A 7,756-nucleotide genomic window follows, 5' to 3' on the forward strand; every position below is an offset into this window, starting at 1 on the left:
CTAGCAATTAGCTTGCTCAGTGATTCCTGATGTTTTGTTTTAGGCATAGTGACTGGACATTGCATCCGGCTGTTTGAGAAGGAAGGGAGGAGTTGCTGCTTGAAAGTCAAAGGGACTCTGCCAGGTGAGGGGCCACCTACAGCTCGTCTGCTTGAGTCAAGTCTCAGGTGCTCACCCTCGACCATAGCTGTTCCCCCAATTGTCCCCTGCAGAAACCCCCCCATATACTAACTTTTTTGGAGGATGAAGGGTATGGGAGGGAACCTGGGAACATTGGTAAAGGAAAGTTGACACTGGTGGCAGGATTAGTGTTTGTAACATTGTATGTCTAAATCTCACCTATAAATACCTTTTTGTTTTGTTTTGACAGTGACGGTTACACTTTATTCATTATGCTTCTACTTAATACATGGAAAGACATCCAACCTTACCATTATGTTTGTATTAGAGTATGCGGTACAAAAGGACTTAGTGAATAGATAATTATAATGACAGTTTTTAAATAATTTATTAATTTTTAATTAGTGAATCACCGTGAGGGTACAGTTATAGATTTATACATTTTTGTGCTCATGTTTCCCCCATACAAAGTTCGAGAACCCATGCCTTCACCAGTGCCCATTCTCTACCACCAGTAAACCCAGCATCCCTCCTCCCCTCCCCAGTCCCGTCTCCCCCCACCCCACCCTGCCACTATGGCAGGGTATTCCCTTTTGTTCTCTCTCTCTGATTATCACCTATAAATAGCTTTGTAAATCACAGAGCTGTAGCACTGTAGCACTGTTGTCCCGTTGTTTATTGATTTTCTTGAGCGGGCGCCAGTAATGCCTCCTTCATCTCTTTCACGTATTAGTGTAGCCCAATGGCATCTGCTCTCTCCAAGAACACAAAGTGATACCCGTTATTTTACTGTTTTTGGCATATCGAATACACCATGGGTAGCTTGCCAGGCTCTGCTGTGTGAGTGGGATACACTCGGTAGCTTGTCGAGCTCTCCGAGAGGGATGGAGAAAAACTGCGTTGTTCTCTTTTGGGAGCTTTGTTTTATAGTCTCTGGACCTTGGCTGTTGATGAGATTACATGATGCCGGGGTAGGATCTAGTCAAGGAATGACAAGCTAATAACACTAGAACCCAGTTGGCTTCACTCCAGCTAACTCTTTCAATTGAGGTTTCACTCTGGCACTAGCAATCTGAACAGATCAGAAGCTACCATCATTCCTACTACCCAGGGTCCATTAATTTTAATACTATGAGACAAGGGTCATGCTAACTATACTTCGTATTTTATTCGATGCTAATCACAAAATTCAGTTCTCTATTGCATACCACATAATAAAGCACTAGGGTTAGTATTTAAAAGTTGAGGTTTAGGAGTGAGGCTGATGTTACATAGAAGTGGTTAATACTTATGTTTTAAGAGGTTAAATAAGTTGTACAAGGTCATACAGGTATTAAGTGACAGAGCTGAGATGTGCACTAAAGACAATCTGACTCCAGCATCTGTGCTATTATACACACAAGAAAATTTTTGAATATTTTATGCAATGTTAAGACAATTGGTCATCAAAAATTATACTTCTTTAACAAGGTGAGGAAAAGGTGTAGACACCTCACTTCATTTTCCCTTTCCTGTGACATTTTCCTTTTCCTCCCTCTCCAGGTGACAGAGTCTCAACTGCAATAATTTGTGCCAACATGAGCATAATGAGACAAAGTCTAGGCACTGTGCATATATTAACCAAACAATGCACAGAACGTCTAATCAAGTAAACCATTCATGCCAGATTTATGAAGCAAAAAGAAAAGGTCATAGGATGTGACCAAAATACACCCTCACTGAGAAGCACTTTTGTCCATCCCCACCTCTGCTTTATTGCCTTGTTAAACAAGAATTATAGCACAAAGCACATGGCTTATACTGCAAGCAGGTCACATGTGGCACTACTGACCTGCAGCTCTTATCTACCCCTAGCAGGCTCACGTAGAGCCCTCTCTGTCTTTGCACATTTGCCTGAATATAAATGTGCTCACTAAGTGTTCTGTACCCAGCTTCCATTCCATCTCTGCACTAGCCTGAGATGTGGAACACCCAGTATTCTGGGTTAAGATGTATGAGACTTTAGTGAGAGAATATTCTTGGTTTTAATAAAAAAATAATAAAATAGTAGGAAGGTCACTGTGGTTACAGAAGACACTGTGGGAGGTTTAGAAGTTGTCAGAATATTATATTACTTTTCTTTGTATTCATGGTCATATTTTCTATATAAAAATTTAGCCACTTAAAAAACATGTCTCTGCACACTGCCTGCTGGCTTGACAGCTCTTCCTTTTCTGTTGGGATGAGTGCCCAGGCTCAGGGAATAGTTCCTTTGTATGTCAACTACACACCTTGCAAACGCAAAGCTTCTAATAGTTTCGGTTAATTCAAAGAACCGCCATAGCAACTGAGGGGCTACTAGCATGATTAGATGTCAGGTAGGTTGAGCTGCTTCAGCAGAAAGGTAGACAAATGGAAATGAGAGGGATATTGTAGATAGGAGCTTTATAAGTTGGAGGAAAGCCACTGAGAATTTGTTGTATTCTCAGGTTGTATTTTCAAGTTCTTTTTTTATTGTCTTCTTGGGTTTTTCTTTTTTCCACAAAGGTGGCAGGAGTGTTTATACTTTTTTAAAAATTTTTATTAGTAAATCACTATGGGGTACAGTTGCAAACTTAGGAACTTTCATGTTTGTATTTGGTTTACATCCCTGCACCACTGCCCACTCTCCTCCACCAATGTTTCCAGTATCCCTCCCACCACCCCCACCCCAACACCCACCTCCCCACCCTTCCTCTGTGGCAGGGCATTCCCTTTTGTTCTCTCTCCTGTTGGATGTTATAGTTTGCAATAGAGGTATTGAGTGGCCATCATGTTCAGTCTATAGTCCACTTTTGGTATACAGCTTTCAACTCGAGTGGGTCCTCCCAATATTCTCTACTAGGTATTCCCTTATCTGTCTCTGCTGTCTTTCCCCCCAGCATGTGAGCCCAGTTTCCAAGCTGTGGGGCAGAGTTCCTGGTTCTAATCTCTACTACTCTGGGGTATTAGTGTCTCATTCTGCTACTTTATATTCCTCATATGAGTGCGATCTTTCTATGTCTGTTTCTTTCTTTCTGACTCATTTCACTCAAAATGACTCTCTCCATGTTGATCCGCTTATAGGCAAATTTCATGACTTCATGTTTTCTAACAGCTGCATAGTATTCCATTGTGTACATGTACCAACGTTTTTTTAACCAGTCATCTATTTTTGGGCACTCCATTTTTTTCTAGATTTTGGCTATTGTAAATAGTGCTGCAATGAACATAGAAATGCAGATATCATTTCTATTACACCTTTTTGCCTCTCCGGGGTATATTCCCAGGAGTGGTATTGCTGGGTCAAATGGGAGCTCGATTTCTAAATTTTTGAGAATCGTCCATATTGTTTTCCAAAAGGGCTGAACCAGTCGGCATTCCCACCAGCAGTGAAGGAGAGTCCCTTTCTCCCCACATCCACGCCAACACCGGCTGTTTTTGTTTTTTTGGATGTGGGCCAGTCTCTGTGGTGTGAGATGATATCTCATTGTTGTTTGGATCTGCATATCCCTAATGATTAGTGATGTAGAGCATTTTCTCATGTGCCTCTCAATCATTCAGATTTCTTCTTTGGGAAAGTTTCTGTTCATTTCATCACTCCATTTTTTGATCGGGTTGGCAGGTTTCTTCTTCTGGAGTTCAACCAGTGTCTTGTATATCCTTGATATCAACCCCTTATCAGATGGGTATTGGGTAAATATCCTTTCCCATTCTGTAGTCTGTCTTTGTACTTTGGTCAGTGTTTCTTTTGAGGTGCAGAAACTTCTTAGTTTAAGATAGTCCTATTTATTTGTCTCTGTTTTCACTTGCTTGGCCAGTGGTGTGTCATCTTTGAACATACCGTTGGCTTCAATGTCGTGGATCGTTTTGCTGACCTTGTCTTCAATGTACCTTATGGATTGTGGTCTGATGTTGAGGTCTTTAATCCATTTTTATCTGACTTTTGTACATGGTGATAGGTGGAAATCTGAGCCCATTTTTTTGCATGTGGCTGTCCAGTTTTGCCAGCACCATTTGTTAAAGAGGCTTTCCTTGCTCCACTTCACAAACTAAGGGCCTTTCCTCTAAGATCAGGGACAAGATAAGGATGCCCACTCTCACCACTTCTGTTCAACATAGTATCGGAAGTACTTGAAATAGCAATTAGGCAAGAAAAAGACATTTAGGGCATCCAGATAGGAAAGGAAGAAATCAAGCTCTCACTATTTGCAGATGACATGATTCTATACCTGGATAGTCCTGATACCTCTACTAGGAAACTACTAGAAACAATAGACATGTACAGTAAAGTTGCAGACTATAAAATCGATACCCAAAAATCCATGGCCTTCCTATATGCAAATAGTGAGACAGAGGAAAGAGACTTTTAAAAAAAACAATGCGGGGCTGGAGAGATAGCACAGCGGGTAGGGCGTTTGCCTTGCACGCGGCCAACCCGGGTTCGATTGCCAGCATCTCATATGGTCCCTCGAGCACCGCCAGGAGTAATTGCTGAGCGCATGAGCCAGGAATAACCCCTGTGCATCGCTGGGTGTGACCCAAAAAGCAAAAAAAAAATGCTATTCAAAATTATGCCCCAGAAAATCAAGTACCTCGGAATCAGCCTAACTAAAGATGTTAAGGATCTCTGCAAAGAAAACTACAAAAGCCTACTCCATGAAATAAAAGAAGACACAAGGAAATGGAAGCATATTCTCTGCTCATGGATAGGAAGACTTAACATTGTCAAAATGGCAATACTCCCTAAAACACTATACAGATTCAATGTGATCCCTATAAGGATACCCATGAAATTCTTCAAAGAAATTAATCAAGCAATCCTGAAATTCATATGGAACAACAAACACCCACAAATAGCTAAAGAAATTCTTGGGAAAAAGTCGATGGGAGGCATCACCCTCCCCAACCTCAAACTCTACTACAAACAGTAACAATTAAAACAGCATGGTACTGGAACAAAGGCAGAGCCGCAGACCAATGGAACAGGGTGGAATATCCCTACACACCACCACAATTGTTTGAACATCTAATCTTTGATAAGTGAGCAAGGAGTGTTTATACTATTAATTTAATTAGAATTCTTCAAAATCCAGGTTTTGGAGTTACAAGAAAAATGTGTTTCCTAACAAAGATCAGAAACTTTCCATTATGATACTCAGAAACAATATTTTGAGATTGGTCAATATTGACTTTGAATATTAGCACTATCAACATACTGTTCACTCATTTAGGCAAATGCTCAAAATATCTCACATTCATAATATATTGGATATTTTCCAAGCACTTCCATGGGACTTAAAATGTAGACAAGGGCAGAATTTATTATCTTTGATGTAAAGGTTAATGAATTAAAATATTTATATGTGATATTTACATATTCCAGAAGGGCAATGGAAAGGATTATTCATGACTTCTACTAGGATCTCTTTGATAGCCACGATCACCTGCCCACATACCAAATAATGCAGGATGGATATGTCGTTCCCAACGTCCTCCCTTCCTAAATCCGACATGCTTTTTCGTTGGAAAAGACGCATACAGCACCTGGTCCATACAGGGTCAGACCTGAACACCTGGAGAATCTGCCGCTAGTACTCATCAATACACTGGCTCGGCTCTTCACACACTACCTGCCATATGCAAGGTTCCGTCCTGTGGAAAACCAGTAAGACCCTTCTGTTGTACAAGAAGGGAGAAATCCACAACATTGGCAACTATCACCCAATCTGCCTGTTGTCCATCACCTACAAGCTGTTCACTCGAGTCATCCTGAAAAGAATAGGCAGAACACTAGATGAAGGACAACCATGTGAGCAAGCCAGATTCCGAAAAGGATTCAACATGATCGACCATGTCCACACAGTGACCAAGTTCATTGAGGTTTCACAAGAGTTCAAGATGCCGCTCTGTCTAACGTTCATCGATTTAGAGGCCTCTGATTCTGTTGAGACTGAAGTGGTCATCACAGCCCTAGCCAAACAGGGCGCTCAAACTCAGTACATCAAGATCTTCAGCGAGCTGTATTACGGATTCACCACCAGGATCTCACCATTCTACCATTCACCATTTCTATCATCGACATAAAGAGAGGGGTTCGGAAGGGTGATACCATTTCACCAAAACTGTTCAGTGCCACCCTCGAGAACATCATGCAATGACTGGTATAGGAAGGAATGGGAGTGAAGACAAACGGTCGGCAACTATACCACCTACGCTTCCCTGATGACACCGTTCTCATAACGCCAAACATTAGCCAAGCAGCACAAATGCTGGCCTACTTTGACCGTGAGTGTGGAAAAGTTGGACTGCAGCTGAATCTCAGCAAAACAATGATCATGAAAAATGAACTAGTCTCTGACTTTCCATTTGCTCTCAACGGAATGAACATATCTGAATGCAGAAGCTATGTGTACCTGAGTCGAGAACTCAACATGAGGAACAACTTGGCGTCAGAACTGCGCAGGAGGAAGAGAGCAGTGTGGATTGCCTTCAAGGGCGTCAAAGAAGTGGTTAAGAGGACAAAGAACCTCTGGCTCCGGGCATATCTTTTCAACTCCACCGTTCTTCCTGCACTAACATACACTTCAGAGACCTGGACCCTATGAAAACAAAATGAGAACGCTATTCGGGTATCCCAAAGAGGAATCGAAGAGCTATGCTTGGAGTATCACATTTCACTCAAGTGAGAGAAGGAATCCGGAGTTCCGACTTCCTGGACAATCAAGAATCAGGGATGCTGTCTTGTTTGCCAAGGCATCAAAAACTAGATGGACCGGACACGTAATGATATTTAGAGATGAGCGCTGGATTAGAGCTGTTACTGACTGGATTCCACTGGATGTCAAAAGACCACATGGCCGCCCACCAACGAGATGGTCAGACCTCTTAGTCAAAACCCTGAATGAATGGTTTGAGGCTCTTCGTGCTCCTGGAGCGAGCAGATATCATTGGGCTACACTAGCATGCGACAGGGACGAATAGAGAAGTTACTGGCGCCTGCTTGAGCAAATCGAAGATCAACGGGATGACAAGTGACACAAGTGATATGTGAGCCTATTGTATGTATAAAATACACATACTACTGTAGTGTAGAATTCATAATGAAGTGGTGTCCTTAGTGGTTAAGAAAACATGTTCAGGGGTTGAAGCGATAGCACAGCAGGTAGGGTGTTTGCCTTGCACGCGGCCAACCCGGCTTCAATTCCCAGCATCCCATATGGTACCCTGACCACCACCAGGAGTGAATCCTGAGTGCAGAGCCAGAAGTAACCCCTGTGCATCACCGAGTGTGACCCAAAAAGAAAAAAAAAGAAAAGAAGTTTACCATTCATTAAAAGACTGTGTGCACAGGGTCATGTTAATCTTCTCTGTATCATTACAATATTAGTATATGTGCTGCCAAAAGAGAAGAAAAAGATACTTTTAAAAAATCCTGTTCTTAATTGTGCATCAGAAAATCAAGTACCTCAAAATCAGCTTAACTAAAGAGGTGAAGGACAAGTACAAAGAAAAATACAAAGTACTACTTCAGGAAATTAAAGAGAACATATGAAGAAATGGAGATACATTCCCTGTTCATGGATCGCAAGGACTAACATTGTCAAAATGGCAATACTCTCCAAAGCACTGTACAGAT

At 41.7% G+C, this 7,756-nt stretch overlaps 1 pseudogene; it reads right to left on the bottom strand.

Moving 5' to 3' along the window:
- Positions 1 to 7,431: 7,431 nt before the first annotated feature.
- Positions 7,432 to 7,530, bottom strand: LOC129400565 (U6 spliceosomal RNA; annotated as a pseudogene).
- Between the last annotated feature and the right edge of the window lie 226 nt (positions 7,531 to 7,756).

The sequence above is a fragment of the Sorex araneus genome, chromosome X (genome assembly GCF_027595985.1).
Source record: "Sorex araneus isolate mSorAra2 chromosome X, mSorAra2.pri, whole genome shotgun sequence".
NCBI classification, from domain to species: domain Eukaryota; kingdom Metazoa; phylum Chordata; class Mammalia; order Eulipotyphla; family Soricidae; genus Sorex; species Sorex araneus.